The 23,556-nt window shown below is 44.5% G+C and overlaps 1 long non-coding RNA gene across 2 annotated transcripts; it reads left to right on the top strand.

Annotated features, from left to right (window-relative positions):
- The first annotated feature begins 2,193 nt into the window (after positions 1-2,193).
- LOC142587003 (uncharacterized) lies at positions 2,194-16,023 on the top strand. Of its 2 annotated transcripts, XR_012829329.1 has the most exons (6): positions 2,636-2,993; positions 3,074-3,179; positions 9,040-9,176; positions 9,240-9,337; positions 13,782-13,868; positions 15,828-16,023. It is a non-coding gene; the product is annotated as an uncharacterized LOC142587003 (long non-coding RNA). The 2 variants fall into 2 exon arrangements; XR_012829328.1 differs by lacking the exons at positions 2,636-2,993; positions 3,074-3,179 and adding an exon at positions 2,194-2,408.
- The last annotated feature ends 7,533 nt before the right edge of the window (positions 16,024-23,556 follow it).

A 23,556-nucleotide genomic window follows, 5' to 3' on the forward strand; every position in this document is an offset into this window, starting at 1 on the left:
TTGTGAACGATGCAGTGCAAGAACACCAAAAATCAATTATAATAAAAATTTTGAACCTTGTTGTGACTAAACATAAATATTGCAGGACAATTCACTGTAGATTTTCAGACAGTAAACACACCTAAACGCATCGCCGTTTGTCGTATGGGATTCCATCCGCCGCTTCACTAAAGTCATGCTGTACATACGTTCCAATGAGTGTGTTGATTCTGTATCACTTTTACTAGAGCTACTATTTCTTTAGTGCTGTGCTTCTAGTAAGTGAGAAGTTCCTTGCTCTATTTGAGCAAGTGACTGCTTTGAGCAATTAGCGGCTCAAACATTTGTGAACAGATGGTATGAAAGAATCGTGCTGCTACTAGCTAATTCGTATGAAAACACTTCATATAAAACACTCTATCAATGCATTCTATACGCTAGGGAGTGTATAATAAAAGTCAACAACGTTTTAGTGAAATATATTCAAACATCTATGCGGCATTGAAATCCCGAAAAACTAATAAAAGATTATATTCGCGATGATTCAGAATGACTCAAGCTTCTTGCTATAGCTAAAATGTTCATAAATACTGATCCATTCGCAGGTGCGAATGACGGCGTCATGAAAGCAACCGCAGATACTCATTATAAATGAAATAGCAACACGAGTAGTGGCTGGAATTGATGATGCCACTTCATCTTGAGATACAGTTGGAAACGCGACGTGGAGGCCATACTGAACCACCCTTCAAAATAAGGGGAGCCTTGACCCACCACCAAGAACTTTTGCCAAAGTGCACACAAAGGGTAGAAATTTTAAACATTGTTTTTGGAAAGAAGGGTCCCCCCCGAACTTCAAAACGGCAAGTGCGCTGTGGAAAAAACCTCTCTATAGAATTTTGTTGTATTCACAGCTACTTCTGGTTGCTGTTTGTACTGTCGACTATATTATTGCAATATGTTCAAACAGACCACGAAAGATAACGCATGTTCAAACATACCTCCATCACTTACGACACTTGGGCTACCCAATCACTGTCCTAGAATAGCTAGAGAATCTCGCCTAGGTGTCTCGAAAACTATAGTTATAGAAGTGTCCCGGCTGTTAAAGCAAGCCGAAACTTTCATGAACTTCCGGGGTGGTGCAGGTCGTGACTCTTTGATAAACTCACCTATTTTATCGTCTTTTGAAGCAAATCATGTGTTGCCATGTTGTTTGCATTTCATTGCAACGTACCATCCTATAACTGTGCTGGACTTTCGTACTAACCGGCTTAGAGAATGATCCACCCCTACATAAAGAAGCTTCAACTGAAACTGCTTCAATTGCAAAAAAAAATCATGGGGTTTTCCGTTTCAAAATCACAATCTGATTATGAGGCACGCTACAGTGGGTGACTCCGAAATTATGTAACCGCGTTGGGTTCTTCAGCGTGCACATAAATCTAAGTACACGGGGGTTTTCCACCCACCGAAATGCGGCCGCTGCGGCCAGGATTTGATCCCACGATCTCGTGCTCAGCAGCCCAACACGACAGCCACTAGGCAACCCCGGCGCGTGTCGAGGGCTGGAATTCAGGATTCCGATAACTGAAACACAACATTACACAATGAATTTTGTGAATAGCTCTTACGCGTACCTATATGAATATTATCCTACAGTTCTCATTTGTAGTGCCTATAACTTCGATGTGCAATTTAGAATGAATTCTCTGACGAATTGCTTACTCGATCTCAATTGCGTTGTCGTCTTTCAATAGACATCTTTTAAATATCATAATTATTCACGCCACGCCAGTGTGACGGGCATTACAAAAAGCTTTAGTGAACCTTTTAGTGTGCCGGATGGTTTTACGTGTTTGTCACGTTCTCGATCTTTTTACTCATACCACCCGCCACAAACCTTTCCGTCAGGTCTAAAGTTCACCTAGCGACAACACATTTGTTCAAGCCATCTGCTAGTTCCCTCTCCACGTTAAGTTCAAATTGCCGACCAATTCCAGTGGGATATGGGCAAATTTCAGTGTTAAAGGTTGCCCGTGACATTGTGAGAAACTATTATATGATATCTACAAAAAGTCATATCCAGAATTTTTTTAACGTGTCAGTCATGATTCTAAAAGAGTTTAATAAAGGGGTGACATTATAAATGTTACGATTAGATGTCATGAAACTCAGGGAACGTGAATAACCCCTACAGTGTAGGCTTGACATGGTGAGCCCTATATAAGTTAAAGACAACATGTTTGAGAGTTGAATAAACAGTGTGTGAAGGTCAGTTTCTTGAGTCAACCAAATCTGAAGACGCTTACAGCAGGAAAGTCATGGCAGGACCCAAAATCAAAATATTTCTTTTGATTTTTGTGTGGGTGGCATATCAGTCGTCAGGAACCCATGAAACTGAAGTGCACCAAAGGGATGTAAAAAAGGTGAGCAATTCTTTTTATAAGGAATTGGGTCAACTTATAGTAGATACATTGAAATATACAGAAATATTACGTTGGGATCTCTGGAATTTAATATATAGGTATATACAGATATACAGGTAGCTGGTTGTCGTAGGGGAGTGCTTTCAATTTCCCACCTGCTGTTCTTTTACGTGCATCCGAAGCACGATGCACGAGTGTTTTCGCATTTGACGCTGATAAAAATACATTGAGGAGCCATTCCACTATGGCAAGATGGATGACCAGCAAAGCTGTAGCCCATCCCACAGGGTAAGACAAAAGTAAATGTATTTATTTTCACCATTTCGTAATTGCAATGACGGTATCTTTGTGATTACAGAGATGCACACTGAGTGCTTCGGTTACAACCTTGGTAGAATCTTGGTCAAAGTTAAATCTATGCAAGACGGTTGAGTATCTTGAGTGACTTGGATTGGGGTGATGCTTAAAGCTTTTCTATCACAAACTGAGTGAACCATTTCTTGTATGGTTTTGGAGAGTCCACGTTGATATCTCCAATGACGACCAGAGGGATAACGTCATCACGGCATCCGCGCAAAGTCCCTGGTAATAAACTTTTCCACATCACACGATATCCCTGGAGAGATATGCATAGTAGATATCACAATTCCGTCTTTCGTTTGTAGGGCAAAGACATTCATCTCCACAGCCGTTGGCATTCTCCTCTTGGAAGTCAAGAAAACAAATGCACATACATTGTGTCCTTAGCGTATATGGAAACGCCTCCTAGAAGTGAGTCTATGTGCTGTTCATAAACTACTTGACGCTCATGGAGCTATGAGCCATTGTTTTTTTTTGCGTGCTTACGGGCGTATGAGCCATTGCTTCCGCAGGTGTGAGCCATTGATGATCCCAGTTTTTGACATGCTGTTCTGTATGTTGTATGCGTCATTAGAAAGTACGCGCCGCAAGGCACCAATTCCGGCTCTGACAAAGAGAGAGAGAGAGAGAGAAAACATTTATTTGTCAGGAGATTCGGCGACTTCCTCGTAGGGTAGAGCCCTTAGTTCACGGCCCCATTGGCTCGTGCCGCTACGCGTGTGGAGCAAAGCCCATCATATAACTTTGCACCTGGGAGTGCCCACAACCTCCGGGCTACTACCCTATTCCTTCACATTCACCTTCCTCCTGGGAGGCTGCGCTGACCAGCTCAGATCCGCAAGAGCAGCGACGGCTGATGCTGCGCTGAGCTCCGGCATCCCTAGGCGATCTCGGCGTACTGAGTGAACGAGCACAGCGAAGGATGAAAGGTCGAACGCGGAGCGTATACGCAGGTTTTGAAAAACGACAATAGCAAGCAGAGCGCGAGGAGGAAAGTGGAGGAGGAGGGCGAAGTGGAACCATGAGGCGTAAAGAGGAAGAATGGCGTATGACGAAAGCGTGCGAAGAACAGCACAGTGCAGCGCAAGACGGCCTCTGCTGCGACGACCGCTACGACATTCCGAAAGTAGCGCACCGCCGTCGGTTTGCCGATGGCATGCGAGGACCCCGTACACCTATACCACATATGGGAAAGAAGCGCTGCATAAGCGAAGGTCTTCCTGCGGCGGCTTCTACGAACCTGGTTCTTCAGGGCGTAAGCTGCTGCGGCAGAAAGCGTCGTCGCGGAGCCCAAGCCTGCGCAGTGCGTGCTACGAATGCCCAGAAACGAGATGATCGATGAGAACACGTAAGCAGTCATCACGCCGTGGTTCAGTGCGGATGTCGTGTAGATCAGAAGTGACCAGGACGCAAGAGTCGGTGTCATGCTCACCATATTCAGGGCGGTCTACAACATGACCGGAGAGGCAGCCAGCGTCCTTGGGCAAATGGCCTGACTTGTATAAAACAGCAAATGAATATACTCGGAGCCGTAGCACCTATCTACCCAATCGTCCAGTGGGGATCTTAAGATAGGAGAGCCAGCACAAGGGGTGGTGATCGGTAACCACGGAATATGTGCGGCCGTACAGGCAGGGGAGGAATTTGGGAACTGCCAAATTTAACGCCTGGCACTGCTGTTTCGTGATTGAAAAATACCTCTCGACGGGCGACAGGAGGCAGCTGGCAACTACTGCCCCAATTTCATGGCCACTGGCATCCGTGTGAACATCAGTTGCGGCAGATGGATGGATCAGTTGCGGCAGATGGAGCCGTAAGCAAGCGTACGAGGGCGGAGAAGGCTTGTTTTACCAAGGCCCCATGCGAAAGCAACGTTCTTCTTAAGCAAGTCGGTGATTGGGAGAGCGGTTTCGGTGAAATCCATGAAAAAACGACGGAAATATGAGCATAGCCTAACCGAACGTTTGACAACTGTGGCGCAAGACGCAACAGGAATGTTCTGGACAGCACGAATCTTGTCAGGGTGAGGTTGAACGGTAGCGGCACTGACGAGATGGCCAGGAACGTTAATTTGATGGCGTCACAATTGGATGAGTTTAATTGCAGGCCGGCGCGTCGGTAAACAGCGAGAATAGCCGATAGACGCGTTCGATGACTCGCTAAAAGTTGGTGAAAAAGTTTGACATCGCCTAAATAACACAGACAGGTGTACCATATATAGCCGCGAATAAGGAGTCCATAATTCTTTGGAAGGTTGCCGGGACATCACAAAGGCCGAACGGCATAACCTTGACTTCGTAGAGGCCGCCAGCTGTTACGAAGGCAGTTTTATCGCGGTGCACGTCATCGACCAATATTTGCCAATAGCCTGATGCGAGGTCTTTCGATGAAAAGTACCTGGCTCCATAAAGCAGCCAAGGCCTCATCAATACGTGACAAAAGGTACACTTCCTTGGATGTGATTTGTTCGGGTGTCTGCAACCCGCACAAAAGCGCCAACTGCCGTCCTTCTTCTTGTCAAGGACAACAGAGGGCGCCCACAGACTGCAAGATGGCTCGATTGCGCCTTTTGTCAACATCTTATTCACTTCTCGTTATAGCACTTGTCCTTTAGCATGTGAAACAGGGTATGGCCGGTGGCGTATCGGATTGGCGTCTCCGGTGTAAATCCAATGGGTGACTACTGATGTCTTCTCCAATGGGAGGCCGTCGAGGTAAAATATTTCACGTTAAGTTTATAAAAGACGGCGGAGGTAAGCAGCTTGTGTCGATAGAAAATCACGTGCAACCATCTTGCTAAATTCATCTGTGAGAGTTAGTGAATAGGAGATTGCTGCAGAGGGCAATGGAATTTCGGCGCCAAGAGCCGATATCTCGAAATCGTTCAAAGGCGACATGCCGCCTCTCGGGAGAGCTTAAGTTGAGCAGTTAAAATTAAGAAGAGCCAGCGAAGTCCGATTGCGTGTAACAGTGAGCATGGTATGGGGAACGGCCAAATTTCTTTCAAGCAGTTTGTCATTGGTGGGACATAGTACACAGACGGTGTTAGGAACAGTTGGGAGCGACAGTAGAGTGGTGTACGTAATGGCTTGAGGCGGAAGAGCATAAGCCTCTTTGGGAGAGCGTAACCGTGGTTGTGTTACTGGTGCACTATAGCAACCGCGGGGCAGTTCAAGTTGAATGACACTAGACGCCCAATAAAATAGGGCTTAATGGGACGATGAAAAGTCTAACCGAGCATAACGTCGCAAAGGCATTGTTCCAAAGCGGCAAACAAAACAGTCGTTATGCGCCCCGCGATGCCAATGCGAGTGTTGCACACACCAAGCACCGTAGGCTGGTATCACACTACATGCGGCTGTGAGAACTTTCTTCGGGCGTCGGCGCAATTGGGCACTCCTCCCGGATACGAACGTGCCAGTGTCAGCGAGAGCTGGGACACTGACGCCGTCGACTAAAACATCCATCAAGTTATGCTTGGTCGGCAAACTAATCAGAGGGTTTTCCGGTTGAGTTGTCAATGCAGCGTCACCTCCGGGAGCTACATCGCTTAGTTTTCCGGAGACGGGCGTCGGGGCTGCATCGGGGACGGTGGGTGACATGCCTGCGACAATAGAGATGGTGGTCGGCGTGCTGGTGGTGAGCGGCAGTGGTGGAGTTCTGAAATTTACCGTAAAATGCATTCCTCTCCTTCATATATTTTACATTCAATGTATGAAATGCGTATTAAAATTTAGGTGGGAGATCAATGTCAGTTTGCCATACCTTTGATTGCGCTTATCTAAAACGTAGGGCTAGTTTAATAATTCCTTGCAAGTCGACGTGCATTGTGATATCGCAGGCTGAAATCGCGGGCTCTAAATTTGAATATATAGAGTAAAATAATTAATTAGAACTTTCATTAGTAAAGTTTTCTAATTTATTCATATGTGCGTTTCAATTTGTTGTGCAAGTGAATCCCCCATTTCGTGTAAATGGGCTCATTGAATATGTTCGTGATATACAATACAGGTAATCGAAAAAAAACACCGTGTCTACAACGTTTCAATAGAACTTCTGTGTTAGCCGAATGCAGATACCAGACAAAAAGTCCGTTTCGCCTGAAAGACGAAGCATGGATTGTGATAGCAAATTAGTGGACAGCAGTTTTAAGTAACGATAGTAGTTTTACCGGCCGTGTAAACTTGGAAACAATCGCTTGCTAACTGAATTAATTATCATGGTGTCAGCACGCACAAGCAAACATCGACACATCACATTCGATGAGCGCAGACACTCGCTGACAAAGCGCCGATGGGAGCAAGTACGGCAGCAGCAGCGAGCGAAGTGACCTTCGTGCCATCTATGGCTTCAACTCAAGGGTGGGTAGAACACAGCGCGCAAAAAGGTATGAGCTGTGTGCAGATCTTTTTAAGATATGGAGCACCCGACCGCGCGCGACCGTCACTCACCCGCTGACACCCGCTAACACACGGTGCTCCTTCTACCGTCCAAGTAGCCGACGGAAATAGATCTGCCGTGCTTGCAATGTGCACTGCAAGCACCGTCCCTTCTGGTCACCTTGCATCTGTTCTTTTCGCGGTGCTAGCACAGTGCCCCTACGACCCCATTCTTGTAATTTGCTTTCTGTCCACACACGCTGGCCCTCGTTGACTGCTCCACGGCACTTATCCGGCTTCAACTCCCTTCGTTCGCCGACAACGTTACTGCCACCCCACCCCCCGCGCCTACGCATCGCCAAGTTTCTTGGACTGCCACCGCAAGCCGCAATTTAACTCAAGCTCTCCCCCTTTCCACCCCTGCCCGATAGTGACTGCGTTGCCTTTTCTATTCCAGAGATCGCCATGACACGCAGTATCATGTTGGGGAGCGCCCCAACATGATACTGAAAGTTACAAACAATCGAACCGGGTTTCCCGCCCTCAATTTTGGCTTCTCGACCCAAGTTAATCCTGGTGGTATACAAATAGCGCATCCAAACCCAGTGGCTGACTCCACGGTTTCATCCGTGACCACAGAACCTCTGTCGCATTGTCACCACTTTAATCGCCGTCAGCTTTGTCCTGCGACTACTTCACACGCATAATGCCAGAACTCGCTCTGGCACAGGTCGCGGCCATTCGCCGCCTCCTCGCTACCTAACAGGATATCTTTGAATCTGGCAACCATCCATTGGGCCACACTTCTGTCGTCACCAACCGTATTGGTACCGGCGATGCGAGTCCCATTCAACGATAACCTTACCGTAAATCAGCTCCGGGGTGTGCTTCCATACAACAGGAAGTAGCTAAAATGCTCGGTAAGGAAATTGAACCTCGTGCAATCCTTTGCCTCACCTATAGTACTTGTTAGAAAGGACCATAGCTGGATATTCTGAGTAGACTGGCCCCATCACAACCAAATATTCAAAAACGATTTGTATCCTCTCCCACATCTGCAAAAATTATGCAGCAGACCCGAACAGGGTGCATAGAACGTGGAAAACACTGAGAGCTTCCACCACTTACCTGCCTATTGTTAAACCGACGCTCCTCTTATGCAAGAACAAGGGGCAACCAGCGGCGAAGATTACCACAAAGAATTATTAGTGTGCACTGATGAAGAAAACAAGTTTCATAAAAGTGCTCACAATTTACATTCCGTGGCCTGTACAAGCTTAGTCGCTTAATTTTGCGTCGTACATTGAGTCTAGAGCAGCGCTTGGCAATATATCTTTATGTCATAGTCTACGGCACTCTCGTGCTACCATTGTGCTTACGTTGTCGCCTCACAGATGATTCATTTTCGGTATTTACACCCGCACACTCCAGCAGCTATATATATATATATATATATATATACTCCACAAGTAAAGGAAGCTAGCATTATTTATTTGAAACATTGAAGAAGACTGTATTCAATCTGACGAATCCTGTCACATTTGCAGAGAAGTTCCGATTTATCACTCAAACAAACAATGTGCACCAAGATTCGAAAATTCTATTCAACATCTGCTTCACGCACTACGTATCGACTGTGATGGCTTGAAAAGGTCACTCCCAGGTTGCGTATTATGCATATCCTCTTTAGTGCATATGTCCGCGAAGCTGGACCAGAGTTATAAATGCTTGACTTTTGCGCTTGTTTCGTAATGATGGTTTTTCTCTCTAGTGTACGTCTGCATAGTAGTAAATATATTGCCAAGCGAAAGTAAGTTACCCGAAATGATTTCTCTCGGATATCCTCATTACGCCATGAATAATTTTACACTTTCTTTTCCTCTTACTTTCAGTTTCTCGACGTGAATGAGACCATATGGACCTACAACAGCACTAGAGGATCAACTTTATACTGCAGAAAGGATTTCAAGTTGTTTGCCACAGAAAGAAAGATTAGATTTGAACGGTCACATTTCTTAAAAAGCAGAAAGTATGATTTTTAGATCTCTAGTAACATGATCGACGTTAATATAGCTGCTTATATCGTCTGCAGGAAATGGATTGAACATAATCTGGAAGGAAATTATTCCATTTGGCACCGGAAAAAGAATAAAACTCACAACTACGATGAACTTCTGGTTGGCTCAATAGGTGAGACATTCATGTTCTCTGCTAAAATACGTAAAATTTATTGTTTGTACACAGTACCTCAAAGCCTCGTATGTTGTCTATCAAAGTCATTATTTTTTGGTAGAACGCTATGTATATTTTGCAGACATCTCGTACGAGTATTTGTTCGCCTCTCACAAAATTCCTTCGAAATTAAATTTCGATCCCTTAATTTTCATCTCGTACTAACTATAGCTACGATAACTCTTTTTACGTTGTGTCTTTTGAAGAATAATGCCCAGGGCTCTATTAGCTCTGACGTTATCTTTCTATACCGTGAATTCTAAGAAAAGTTCTAAACCTATTTAGAGTATCATTTGGTGGTCCACTTCTGAATTTTGCCATAAATTATAACGAATATTGAATATCATACATTTGACTTGCAGTTATCGCGGCAGCTACGGTATTGCTCATTGTTGAAATTGACACCAGGTAGCACTACTTCATTTTAGAAATGAAGGATTTTCGCTATAATGTCGTATATCAAACAAAAATAAGTAATTCTTGAAGGATTATAAACCCATTATATATATATATATATATATATATATATATATATATATATATATATATATATATATATATATATATATATATATATAAATGTACGACCTTTGGACGCTTGCGTAATGGCAGTTCGAATTATACATGTGAGACAAATTACAGTGGTACAACGCACTCGCACAATCTGTAGTATGAAGATGTGGGCGCATATTCGATGTTTCAAATATAAATCCAATATTGCACACTACCAAGTTGTATTCGAAAGAGTCTCGTCTGTTCGATGTTTTGGGATAATTTAATCTAACCAAATATTTCGCAACAACTGACAGTTGATGTCGGTTTAGTGTTGTCTGTCTGCTAAACAAATAATCGCAAATTATCAGAGGTCCGGCCACGGCAAATATTTTAGAGAAAATACAGAAATACTACGTATTATGCAAGCTTTGTTTTCTGTTTTTTAGCAGAAGTCTACATCAAAACCTGACATTATTGCTTCTGGTCTGTCATTTAGTGTTTCTCTCGATTTAGCCATGTGTATATTTTATTTTATAATATACGCACAGATGTTTCTTTCGCAAGGGGCCCATTTAAATCTGTGTACGACTCACCAGTCCTTCAGAAGCTTTTCTTTTACAGCACAGCTGGCTCCGATGCCGCTTATCATGCCCCTCCCATACTGCCCCTCTCTCTGTGAAGGCGCTGATGGCATTGTACCACTGTCAGTCGCTGTGGTAATTTCTGTCTCATATTCTTTGCTTCATTATATCGTGAAATTAAAACACGCATAAAACTGGGCTCAAATTTCGCATTAGTGAGGATCGTAATCGTCGGAGATTTCTTTTTTTTTGTACAGTTACTGAACTTTATTGGCAGACATTTATTTAACCTTCTTGGAGATCTAGTCATATAGCAGTCTTTCATTCTTGGAAAGCTTCTTTTCAGCCATGCTCTAAACAAGTTGAGACGTTATTTCTTTACTTATTTTATGACAAAAAATGATCTTATGTTTAAACCTAATCCTTTCTCTCTGCTAACTAGCTGTGTTCTTTGCCCTAGTGAGTACAGCGTTAGTTAGTTAGTACCTAATTAAACCAAAGCAAATGTTCCTGCTGTTATTACATTCGTCGGCGTTTCGCTATTCGATGTTCAATTCTATATTTTATGCTTACTGTTCGTATTCAATTCGTATTTGAAAAAGTTGACATTCGCCTTTCTCCAATGTTACGCGAAGCCCCTTTTAATTAATCAAAATAGGGGTTCAACTTCTAAAAGAAACGCAGCAGCTTTGAGCAACGCCGTAGTTGGAAGCTCTGGAATAATTTAGACTACCTCAGTTTCTTTGAAGATACACGCAACTACAAGTTACACAAGCATTATGACGTACCATCTATGTAAAGTTGAAATTGCCGTGTCTGAGAAGCATTTGACTGCGACAGTATTTATGTCGTCATACTCTCATTGCCTTGCCGCAGTCTTCTATATAAGTCATCACCATGCCGCTGTCATCGTCTCATCATCATTTACCTGTCATTATGATCATCGCGTCTTCGTAGCCGCCATCGTCAATATCGTGCCCTCAGTTAGTCAACGCATCAGTGTTCCCTGAAAAATAGCATGCCGAATGCTCTGCTCACGCAAATGACTCGCGATAACACGATGAACTGCATATTCCTGCGGAAGTTCACGAGGGCGACGTAAAGTTACTTTCCTCTTGACAGCTGAATAGAAATGTGATTCCAGCAGTTTATTTTCAATGACGACTACATTTATCATTTTATCTCGATGTGTCCTGCAGCACACAATGCCAAGTGGGAGGCGTGGTCTTTCGTAGCAACATTTGTTTCTTTTGCGCATCATGGTGATCAAGGGGTCATGAAGATTTGTTCCCACAATTTTGACGGTACGATCAGGGGCTAAGTAAATACATAATTAGGGAACTTTCTCGCATGTTAGTTAAGCATAGTACACTGTAAAGCAATTCACACCCATAACACACCCTTGAAGGATGTTGCCCAGAGGGAACATTCGCATTCGAATGTTAGTATGGCAACATACCACACATAACATACCATCGTAACGTACGAGTAGCAACATTCGGATTTTTCCTATAGGCAACATATACAAAAAAAATGTTTTTTTTTCTTGCGGAATTTTCAAATTGAATACCAATTTTCTGGTTAACTCTTTCCTGCCAGCAATGAATGACTGCCAGCAAGCATCACTTGGTTTAGAGCAAGAACACCGGAAAATGAAGAAGTTGGACATGCGACTCGGTTTCGTTTCAAACTATGGCCAGAGGAGAATTCCCTATGCAGGATATCCGGCTGCAGTAGTGTCAACAACGCAAACTAACGGAAATGCGTCCCAATGGTTCATATTTGACGAGTGTTGTCCGTAAAAACTTCAAACAAGGCTATTGGTGGCTTGCGGTGAAGCCTACTACCACGTTTCTCCCTAGTGTTCCCCTCTTTGGGTGGAAATGTTTCCTCAAAATATTTTGTTTCCTTGATTGTTGATATTCATGACGCGTTTTTCACATTTACATATTGAATAAGCATTTTTTTTCTGGTAGATATGCGTGCCATCATCCCAACGGTTGCGTGATAACGGATGACAACAGATGACAAAGAATAGCGAGTCTCTTATGACAACAAAATGACCACGATGAGATGAGAACGGCGGCATAATGCCGATCGAATAATGAAATCATAATTACAATTTAATTAAGGGCGAATGGCGTTGATGGATCGGCGAAGACGATATGACGACGTTGACATGGCGTCAAATAATAACTTTACTGAAATGATGACGACGCTAATCTGGCAGCCTGACGACGACGTCATGACGACATTGGTATGATGACGGCTGTGGCTCAACGGAGGTGCAGCGGTGACGATCGGACAAGGGTCTCATGTCGAAGTTACAATGCAAACGATGGAAGGCCGCGACATCCTCACGACTACGGTACAACGAATACACGATTATGACAGAATGAAGACGATGGCATCTCAGCTGTACGGAAACAATGGGATGACGACGGGTATATGACGACAATGGCGAGGCGACAACTGTATCGCGAAGTCTGTATAAGCCTTCAGACTTCTCGGCATGCAAATGTACCACGTTTAGCTACAACTAAATTTATTTTGTCATTCCAAGACAGCTACATACGTCGATCAAGCTAGGTTTATCAAGCACTGTCATGCCACAGGAACTGTCTCGAGGGCACATGGCCTATTGATTCCACGAACGAACCAGCACTTAACTGAAGCTCCATGTCATGTGTGTGGAAACACTCACGACACACGGTGAGGTGGCATGCAGCCTCTAGACAGCACATCACTATATGGTGATACTTTGCGAGAATTCGGAGGCCATCATCTATCTGCGGCTACCGAGTTTCTCCGAATCGCTTTCTCAGTTCACCCAGAAACAGTGCGCACTACTGCAAATCAGACACCACCATCGAATTCATATCGACTGGGTCCAGCGGCAAGCGGGGAGCAAAAAAAAAGGCGGAACATGTGCTTGCAGCCAAGCCAAACTGCCCGCCCTAAGTATTCTTAAATGTCATCGTGCGAGCTGCAATAGATTTGTGTCCCAGCGGTGCCCGTTACCGCTGCAGCAATTCCAGAAAAATTCCGATTAAATACAATGTGGCACTGCATTAATGTCATACCACGCATTATCGCCAACTCAAGGCAGCAATTTTATTAAACATATCTCATAACAGTGTAGACAACAGTAGGGTTACAATCAGAACAACTTTCACAAGCCTAAAGCGAATGAAATAATCAATAAACAGAGTGTCATGCAACCATCATCGCAAAAAAAAAAGATGTAGACGGGCACGTCAACCTGGGAGTCAAACACTTTATAAACAAAATTTATTTTTTGTTTCGACCTTCTTTGTCTTCAATAGGTACTCGATGGAATAAAGGCGAGCTTTTAGTCTACCAAAGCGAAAATAATGACTGCGGTGTGTTCAAGATATTCACTAGAGGAAGACGTACGTATACGCTTATGCCTATATCACAAATAACAAATAGCACCAAAATATATCAATTACAGAAATCTCTATAGTGTAAGTGTATATACGCAGAGCTACGCGCAAAGGGCACGGACACAAGAAAGAACGATGGGAGAGAAGGCGCCTTGTGTCCCATCATTTTTTCTTTTGCCCGTGTCCTTTATTTGCGCCTCTGTACATACTTATGGCATACCGACAGGGCAAACTAGATACATTAGTGAACTCTGTATTCTGTTTCTGTTATGTTCAAGTTCAACTTGATTGTCCTTCTACTTATAGGTCTCGTTATGTTAAAATCTTAACAGAGTGAATAAATACAATTGTTTTATCAACTTTTCATTGCAATCGCAACTATAATGACAATCCAGGTGCCGTCGTGCAATGGCAATAAAGCCCAAGGGCGATAACACCGTCGCCGCGCGCCGTATGCTGTTCGTGAGTGAAAGAGTGCGAACATGAGCCGACGATGGTAGCACAATCTCGCGTGCGCAAGGGAGGAAAGCGGAGAGGAAGCTCCCCGGCTTCCGTCGCGCGCAAGGCACCGGAGGCAGGGGGGGGGGGAGGTCACATCCGGCGGCGGCTGCGTATGGCGCGGGCACGCGGGCCCTATTTTGGAAACGATCTGCGATGGGGACAGAGTGCGCCGAGTGCTGATAGCTTGTACGCACACCTGCTCAGCAGGAGCACTAATATCTGTGCACGCGACTATCGTGCGAGCAGTCGAAGCTAGAACACTGCCCCAACTCCCGCATAGGATGCTCCGTGCAGCTTGAGAGCTGTTCATGGATCAGTCGCTTTTACAGCTTTACAGCGCTTCTCTGCCGACTTTCTCGCCCTCCAACCAGCGGGCCAAACATGGGCCTCAATGCAGACACAGCATGACGGCGCCGCCGATGGCAATGGTTCCAATGTGCTCCTAACATTTGTGTACTTGCTACCGCAAAAAAACTAACAAACTATTGTTGCGACGCCTCAGACGCCACGTAAAACAATTGGATTTCCTCCACTGCAATCACGTACGTAAGCATTCCGCGGGTACATAAGCATTTCACTGGTATAGTCTAAAATTTCGATAACGTCATGTGGTTATCAAATGAGCTTTACAAAATAAAGTACTTTATTAGCCGCGCTACTTATGGCGGAGTGCACTTAGCGGTGGTGGGCGATAATTCGCCTTAGCAAAGCGTGTAACAAGAAAAAAGTATAGGCTCAGTGGGCCAGGTTAATTATGGTGCGCCTTTTGGTCGTGAGAAACTGCTACACCGTCACTCTTCGTCTATCAATGGTTCTTCTAATGTTTCTTCTTTTATCGAAGTCGCAATCGCCTGCTAAAGAAGGATGATGACCACAGAAATGCCCTGCCTTTTACGTATGCATTGAAGTCGGTAATCCCTTACGTCAACTCTTCATAGGCTTTGCAAATCTTGCGCGAGTATGGAGGTTTCGTATGGCAACTTGGGAATGGCGTAAATAGCCGAGAGGGCTTCTTTCAATAGGATTTTTTTTTTTGTTTAAAAGTCGTTTTCATAAAATAATCCCAACTATCAAACAGGCTCAATGCTCGTACCTGTATATATTCTGGTAATTTTGAATGTCAAACAGCTTTATTAGCAAGCTCCTTCTAAATATTCTAGCAGTTAGGGATTTGTACGTGTCATAAATTACAAAGAACATGTCGGTGAGGAGTCGTCGACACTTCCACATCTGTAATATACTCTGGGTGTTCAAGACACAACAGTCAAGGATCATATGAACAGTAAGGACACGAAAAACAAGCGCAAGCCAATGTCTATTGTCAATGGGCAATGAAACGGGAGCATATTTGCGTGAATATATTCTGCTCCTTCCTTTGTGTTTTTACGCAAGCAATCAAAATTAAACTCACTTCTAACGTTATCATGCTGCTGCTTCATGTGGTCTTCCTTTTTCAATCTCCAGCTATTGATGTGTTCTCAGTTGACCTTCGAGTGAAAAATTCGTCGGTTTCGCAAGGGCCAACTAAGGAATGTTTGGAAGCATACGTTAAACATTCAAGAAGACGCAGAAGCTACGTCCTATATTCTCCAGATTGCCAAACCAACGCAAGGGATTACAAAGATGTGTTTGTCCCAACTCTGAATTAAAGTCTGTTTAATGCGCCTTTTGGGCAGTTTTGAGCATTTATAATGTAACGCTACACACACATGGCAACAGAGTTCTTGAATCTACCACAACAAATTCTTAAACCACAACGTGTCCATTTAGTGTGGATTTTTCGCAGCAGAATTCGAATGCGGTACATGTGGCGACAAAACGAAACGTGATCAATAGCGCCCGTGCGCTTAATACCTCGCAGGAAGAAAAAAATAACAATGATGCGTTACTTTCACAAATTTTAATAAATGATACACGGTATTGAGTCAGAAACTGCGGTTAGCCACACTCGTAGCAGGCGTGAAACGTCATGTGCAGGCCACTTTTACATTACGATAACTATTTCATGCTAGGCAATGTTTTTGACCCTCGTCTCGCACTGAAAACGAATAACTGAGGTAAGCCTAAACATTTATTCGTTGTTGCACTGTACCCTAGTATTTCCAACGGCAGTGTCCGTAAGAATTTTCGGCACTTGCGCTTTGATGCAGGAATAAATTGCCGTAGCAGAATGAGTCGAATGTGAACCAAAGAACTCCTTTTTTAAAACACAAGCACGTGTTTGAGTTATCGTGCTTTCGCGATAAAGGCCACTTTGCCCCAATATTTCTAATTGTGTGCAAGATATTGTTATTGTACTAGATATATTAAAATAGAGCGATAGTTTCTTAGTTCTTTCATAATAACGGGCTTTATGTGAGGTCAACCACTACTCCAGGATAGAGGCTCAATATTTTGACGCTGTAAAGTTGTGTTTTGACCGAAGCTGCCGCGAATGCGTGCATAGTTAGCAATGTTGGGAGATAAATAGCAAAATAGTGCTCAAAACAATTTTTCTAAAACTTGCAATTTACCGCACTGACTCGCGATGAATTGTATAAAATTGTGTAATAATATGCATAGACAATGATGACATTTTTGCTATACATCTTGCGACAGATGAGCCTTCAACTTTTTCTCAAGACCATAAGACACCTTCTCTGCAATTTTCTTAGTTCTACTCAACTTTTCAGAAGCCAGGCGGAGCTGGGTAGAGTAAATTGAATTTGTTGCAAACTAAGTGCTGTTTGTGTGAACGGCATTTTCTGTTACGCCGGCTATCAAACAAAGAATCGCGGCAGCTTTACAGTTGTCGTGCTCCCCCTTTCCTCCTTTCTATGCAAGGTTGTCAAACGCTCTTTTTTTATTGATATAGGTATACTGCCATTTCATAGCGAGGCGTTGCGGGGACGTGGGGAGAAAGGGTACTGAAGTTGCTTACATACGTAGTAAATCAGACATGACACAGCATACAATAGCATACACACAAAATGAGAAACTGCATAAACCTACAAGTACCGGAAGTGCACATCCCATATACGTCGTAGCTCACGACAAAACAAAACTGCGAGTAAAAAATTACATATCGAAGCGTCCATATATAGTTACGCGATCGCACTGTGGTTGAAGTCGATTGCACTTAATGCATCTCATGGCAAGATGACTAGAGTTGCAGCTGCGAACAATACCAAAAACCATGCTCACTCAAGAGTCAAGCCGCACTGCACACTGCAAAACAAAACATATATCACCGTAGATGAGATGCCTCATCTCATTGGGTGAAGTTTGGTAGGTATTTATAGACCGGCTTTTGGGTTCACAATTAGCACTCACACTTCACACTAACCATCAGTGCATAGTAAACTGCGTCCGCACAATTAATATCTCAGTAGAGTCAGGAAGTGCGTAGAAGCGTCAGCTTGACGAGACCAGAAGACGAAAGACCAGGACGAGGACGGCAAACAACTTTCATGTCCTTCGGAGTTTTTTTAGTAAACGTGTCGACTATAAGACTTCGAAATAAGTGTTTATGCTTAGTAAAGTTACAAGATCTCTCATACTGGCGCCATAAAAACTTGAAGACTTCGGTATATGTAGCGTACGAGTATGTAGCCATGATTCTGCCTCTCGCACTTCTGACAACAATCCTAAATTAAGAATTTAACAGCAGACGTAATCCTAAGTCGACAAGTGCACTTGACCCAACGTGGTGGCATATTGGCTTTGGAGTGGCTCTGCTAAGCCCGACGTTGCAAGATCGAATCCCGGCCGTGGCAGCCGCATTTATACGGGGTCGAAATGAAAAAAAAACGTTTATCGCGCATGGCGTACACGTTAAAGAACCCCAGATGGTCAACCTTAAGCCGGAGTTCCCCGCTACGGCGCGTGTCATAATCATATTATTGTTCTGACATGTAAAAATCAAGAATTTCACTTTCTTTGGCTGGTGCACTTCAAATATGGAGTCGGCATTCTGAATTACAAAGACAATAATATAACTTGTAAGAAAGCTTTGGCAGAAGCCATGACTGAGCTTAGGCGCTGGTTGCAGGACAATAATGTTGGTTCTGTGCACAATAAATGATACCATATGTGCTTTCAGAATGACTAGAAATCCATGAAACCCACGATAGTCGAGCAGTCCCATCATTAAGCTAGGTAAGAAGAGGAAGAAAAGACGAGTCTTTCCACGTCACTACCGGGAGGCGCAGCTTCCACAAACATATGCGATTCACATTTTGTTTACTTCTCCAAAGCAGAATCCTCGCTCGCCCTCGTGAGTGAGCACTCCAATATATACCGCACAAAACTGCAAAGGCTTACCACGGATTATATTTCGCTAGCTATCTCTTCATGGCTTCGCATTTTTTACAACTAACGTAGTCAATAATAATTACAAGTTTCTTGACGATAAAAGCAAAAAAAAAGAAAGGAATATACGCAACACCTCTATCATTCACGAAATTTACGCAGATGTTTGAGATGTAAGCTACGCTCTATAATAAATAACCTATAGATCGTTCATTGTCCTGAACAAAACTCCCGAAGTCGTGTCTAAATGTGTAGGACTAATGTCAATGTCCTGCCTTCCCTTGCGCTTTAAATTTGTTTTCCAAGAATGTGAACATGGGACTAAGATACGATGGTCAGTGATATGAAAACTGAAGATGGGTTTTTTTCCTTTCTTTTTTACACGCACGAACGATGCTGTATCACTTTTCGCCATTTTCACTCCCATTTCCAATGCAAGTTTGCCAGTGCTTACATAGTGCCTGTATACCCACTGAAAAAAAATTGTTTGGGAGTGTGCGCAACGACCCGTGTACCTCGTGTCGTTCCTTTTCTTCAGAATAACACCTTGTCGCCCAGGACTTCTTTCAGGGGTCTAAACATATGGAAGTCACTCGGAGCGAGGCCTGGTGGGCATGGTAGATGCGGAAGACGCTAAAGCTTGAGGTCTGGTTTTGTCGCAACTGTTGCACTGGCCACATGGCGTTGTGCACTATAATGTTGCGACATAACCGCTGCTGACTGCAATCCAAAGCGATCTGATTTGATTGAAGGCCGAAGATGATTTCTTAGGAAGTCATAGTATGATTCACATGTTCAGTAGTACCTCACGGTGTGTAGTGTTCTGAGATAACGCGTTTCTTTTTTCTCTACAGAGTGTCACAAGGATCTTCCCTGCTTATGGCTGAATTGGAAACTTCTTTAGTTTGGCTAATGAGGAATGGTGCTACTCCGTACTCACTCTCTACGCTTCTGGTCGGTTGTAGCGAACCTACGTTTCGTCTCTGGGAACGATTCCTGCATGTAAGGCATTCCCATCATGTTCAATGCACCGCAGAAGTTGTTAACATGCATCCACACGTTGCCATTTCAATTCAGTGGTCAGCTGGGCACTGATATTTCAAATACTATGTGAAATTCGAGCCTATCATGCGCAATGAGGCTTGACTGATATTTTCGCTTGTAATGTCATCCCCAACTTACTTACTGTACCTAGCGCCAAACATGGGCAGAAACGCACACACGGATCGCTCTCTGCGATGGCTGTAGATGCAGCAGCTAAACCCAAAGCCGTGTTTCGTCATGGCGTCTTTCCCTACAACGCCAACGTGACGCCAGCCTTTAACGCGTGTGACTCGGATTTGGCGGCTGCTAACGAAGACGAGAGCTAACAAGGAGCACAGATGACCTTCAAATACGAATGCCGCGATCTAGGGAAGAAACATGCAAACGCACGTATGCAACACTCTTCGACGAACGCACTGTGATCCTGAAACTTCAAGAGTCATACAGATTCATGGATGAAAATGTCCTTGTTATCAGTGAGGTAATCTGAAACTACATCCACAACGTTCCCACAACGCATAGGAAGGAAGCTGATTCGATGGTTCAGATCAGATACGCGGGCAGCAATAATCAAATAGCAATTTAGAAAAACAATCGCGACACGCAGCACGCCCCTCTTACTTTAAAGCAGCTTACAATAAATGGTAAGCCAGCTACTTTTCAAGCGTACGAGGCCATACAAATGGCTCACATCCACGGTATTACCAGCACCGCAGGGGGAATGAATGCCGAGCAGCGTATGATTAACTTGCACTGCCGAAAATGCGACACTGTGAGCCCTCACTCCATTAGGGAGAAAGGCACAGCTGTAGTCAATGTCAAATGGCCTAGCCTTCCATACAAAATCGGACTCAATAGTGCCCTCAAGTTCAAGAGTGCCCTCAAAATACTGTGACCATGAGACACAACTTTTACACTGGTCCTCCCCGCTCACCATCAACTCCTAGGATGGCGCCGGAAAATAAACCACATTTTGACCACGGCAAGCACAGCTTTGCCAATGTGGTCAAGACGGCTAATGTCGAAGCGTTAGAACAAGCGAAAGCGAGTCGCCAAAATTACAGGTTAGTCTGTCGGTGCCTCATTCTTAGCAAATGAATGTGCACATCACGGACAAGACACCGAAATCACCTCTCGACCCCTGACTCTCATTGTGCCCAAGCGGAGCCAGAAAAGGCTGATAGAAACTCAGCCAAAACCACAAATTCAGCCTGATTACGAAGCCATCTTCACTGCGTGTGTGGCACAAATGGACCGCATCATGTTTAGGGTACAAACAATGATAGAATGAGCTATCGAAACATGCATTCGCACCACCGTAAAGTGCCTAATGCTTAATGGAACGCTCTATTTTGGAGTTTTTACTGCCACCGCATCAGTTTTTTCAGCGCCCTTGCTGTCTGTACAGATATCTCCGACGCAGATGACCCACACACAAAATGGCCCAGCTTCTCACTGAGGTTGACGTTCGCAGTTACGGCCTGGATGTGGGGGAAGCCATCCCGACCATCAGTCAGTGGAACGGCAGCTTCAAGAAGAAAAAAGCAGACATGATTTACATTTGGGGCTGTGGTATAACAGTATCAGACCCCGCTGTTCTGGCATTGCACGAAGTGAACTGCTTCATGCCACGTTTACCACAACACGGGAGCTATGGCTTCCCTGAAGACGCCGACACACCAGCGTGCACAGCTGTGTACGTGGATTGAAGACTCACCTACACAAAGCTCGACGCTCAGCCCTGATGTAAGAATATCATTAATGTTACTGGATGCTGGACTCAACTCACGCCCGATAGAACAGTAGTTTTTTTCCGTTTACATACACCCAGAAAACGCACGAAGGCAGACTAACCGCGTCTCGGTAGATTTCAGCTACATGCAACATTTTCAGAAGATCTATCCCAAGGAAACAATGCTAATCCGGGGGAACATCAATGCTCAACATGTATCCTGGAACTATAAGAAGTGCAGTCCACACAGTCGTATAATGGAAGAGTGTGACCATTACGGACTAGAGCTCCCTGTTATGCCGCAATGCCATACGAAGCTCAGACAAGATACAAGGCAAGCAAACACGATGTCAGACCTAACATGGTCCTTGAGACCCCGACCCTGCCAATGGAAACTGCAGGAGGACGCTCTTGGCAAGGAACACTTCCGATTGCAATTCAAGTGAAAACACACTGTTGCTCGTGCTGCGTTCCTCTTACAAGCGAGTGTGTATCATTACGCACTGGGACAAATATCGGACGCTGCTAGAAGAAAACAGCCTAATTAATAATCTTGATTCCTTAACACAGGCTATGACGCGTGTCATGCGCACAAGTAAAACGCTGCGGGTTTCTCCGGACCAACCAGATCCAGAGAGGCATCTCCTGCTTCTATCAAACCGCAGGCTCAGACTTTTGTCTTCTTATCGAGCGAAGGGACGCCCCAGGACATAACGAACAAAACTACGCTCTTTTCAAGAAGAAACTAAGAAGTAAACATGAGAGCTAGCTTCCGAGCGTTGGATGCAGGTCTGCGAACAAATCAATGGATCGACTCATTCACGCGGGTGCGGGCAGCGTAAACCATCTTGGGCACCGTAAACCATCTTGGGCAGCGTAAACCATCGGACGGCGCAGTCGATGTTGCCCTGAGGGAATGCATCACCAATGTCAAACACGTAGAAAAAGTCGCAGACATGTTTTTTTTCTTTCAGTCAAATAGTATCATAAATATAACCTACGCGAGGGACTATACCCAAGAGGCACACGACGATCTAAACCAGCCCTTCACGGCCATCGAACTTTCCCAAAACCCGTAGTATAGAAACGAATTTACCCGGATGCATACTCCCCCCTTTTCAAAGCGTGCGAAGCCCGCGCTGACCTCGATCACATAATCTGGGCATGGCCCAAAACTTCATCCATCAACACGCACCACACTAACATTACACGCATCATAGCTACAGCCGAGCAATACGAGACTGCTGCTCAGCTTGGACACTACAGAAGAGCAACAAGGGGCCATCTGGATGGCAGAAGACGCCGCCATTAACCAAGGACTGGCCGCCAATGGAGGAAGGGCGGGACTGGGAGTCTCCCAACCCCCGCCACCCTTGGACCCTATCAAGGGCACAATAAAGTTTTCTCTCTCTCATGACGCTGTATGTTGTAATACCTAGAGACTTTTATTGACCTCAATGAGACACTTCAACTAGCATGTTGTTTATTGTGGTGTCTTGTATATGCTGGCTGTGAAATTCACTGCGTCAGTTGAAGTAAAATGCTATGCTAGTGGAGTTTTGACTTATGTAAAGCATGTTCTGAATTCTACCTAGCTCATGACAGTATAGCTAGAGTGCGGCCCACTGTGAGAGGGAACACGTGAGCGCGTGTTCAAAGTGCGACATCTGCAACGTCACTGTCGGCACTCCCCGTCACACCTGTGTTGTAAGACGTCTAGTACAGTGGCCGTGGCGCTGTTACTTCTGCCGTGAGGGAGTTTATTTCTTTGATGGGGTTACCATCGAGATGCGGCTGTGATCGTTAATTCCTCGGCACTCCAGCTTCGTCATGCGACTCTGGCCATGTCCTCATCGTGGCGCCATCGTTGTCAAAGCTTCGTCGTCATGTAGTCGTTGGCATACCGTCGTCATGGTGCTGTCGTGATCACTCCATCACCGTCATTTTAACTTCACCATGCTACTTTCGTCATTGATCGTCAAGCTGTCATTGGCCTATCCTCATCTCTTTAGAAACGTCAATCCACTGTCGCTATTGGGCCAAGATCACAGTGCCTACGTCGTTCACTTGACGTAGCAATGCTGGCCGTGATTTTGCGGCCGTTGTCATGGCAGCATCGTGATTGCG

Source organism: Dermacentor variabilis, chromosome 7, assembly GCF_050947875.1.
Source record: "Dermacentor variabilis isolate Ectoservices chromosome 7, ASM5094787v1, whole genome shotgun sequence".
NCBI lineage: Eukaryota > Metazoa > Arthropoda > Arachnida > Ixodida > Ixodidae > Dermacentor > Dermacentor variabilis.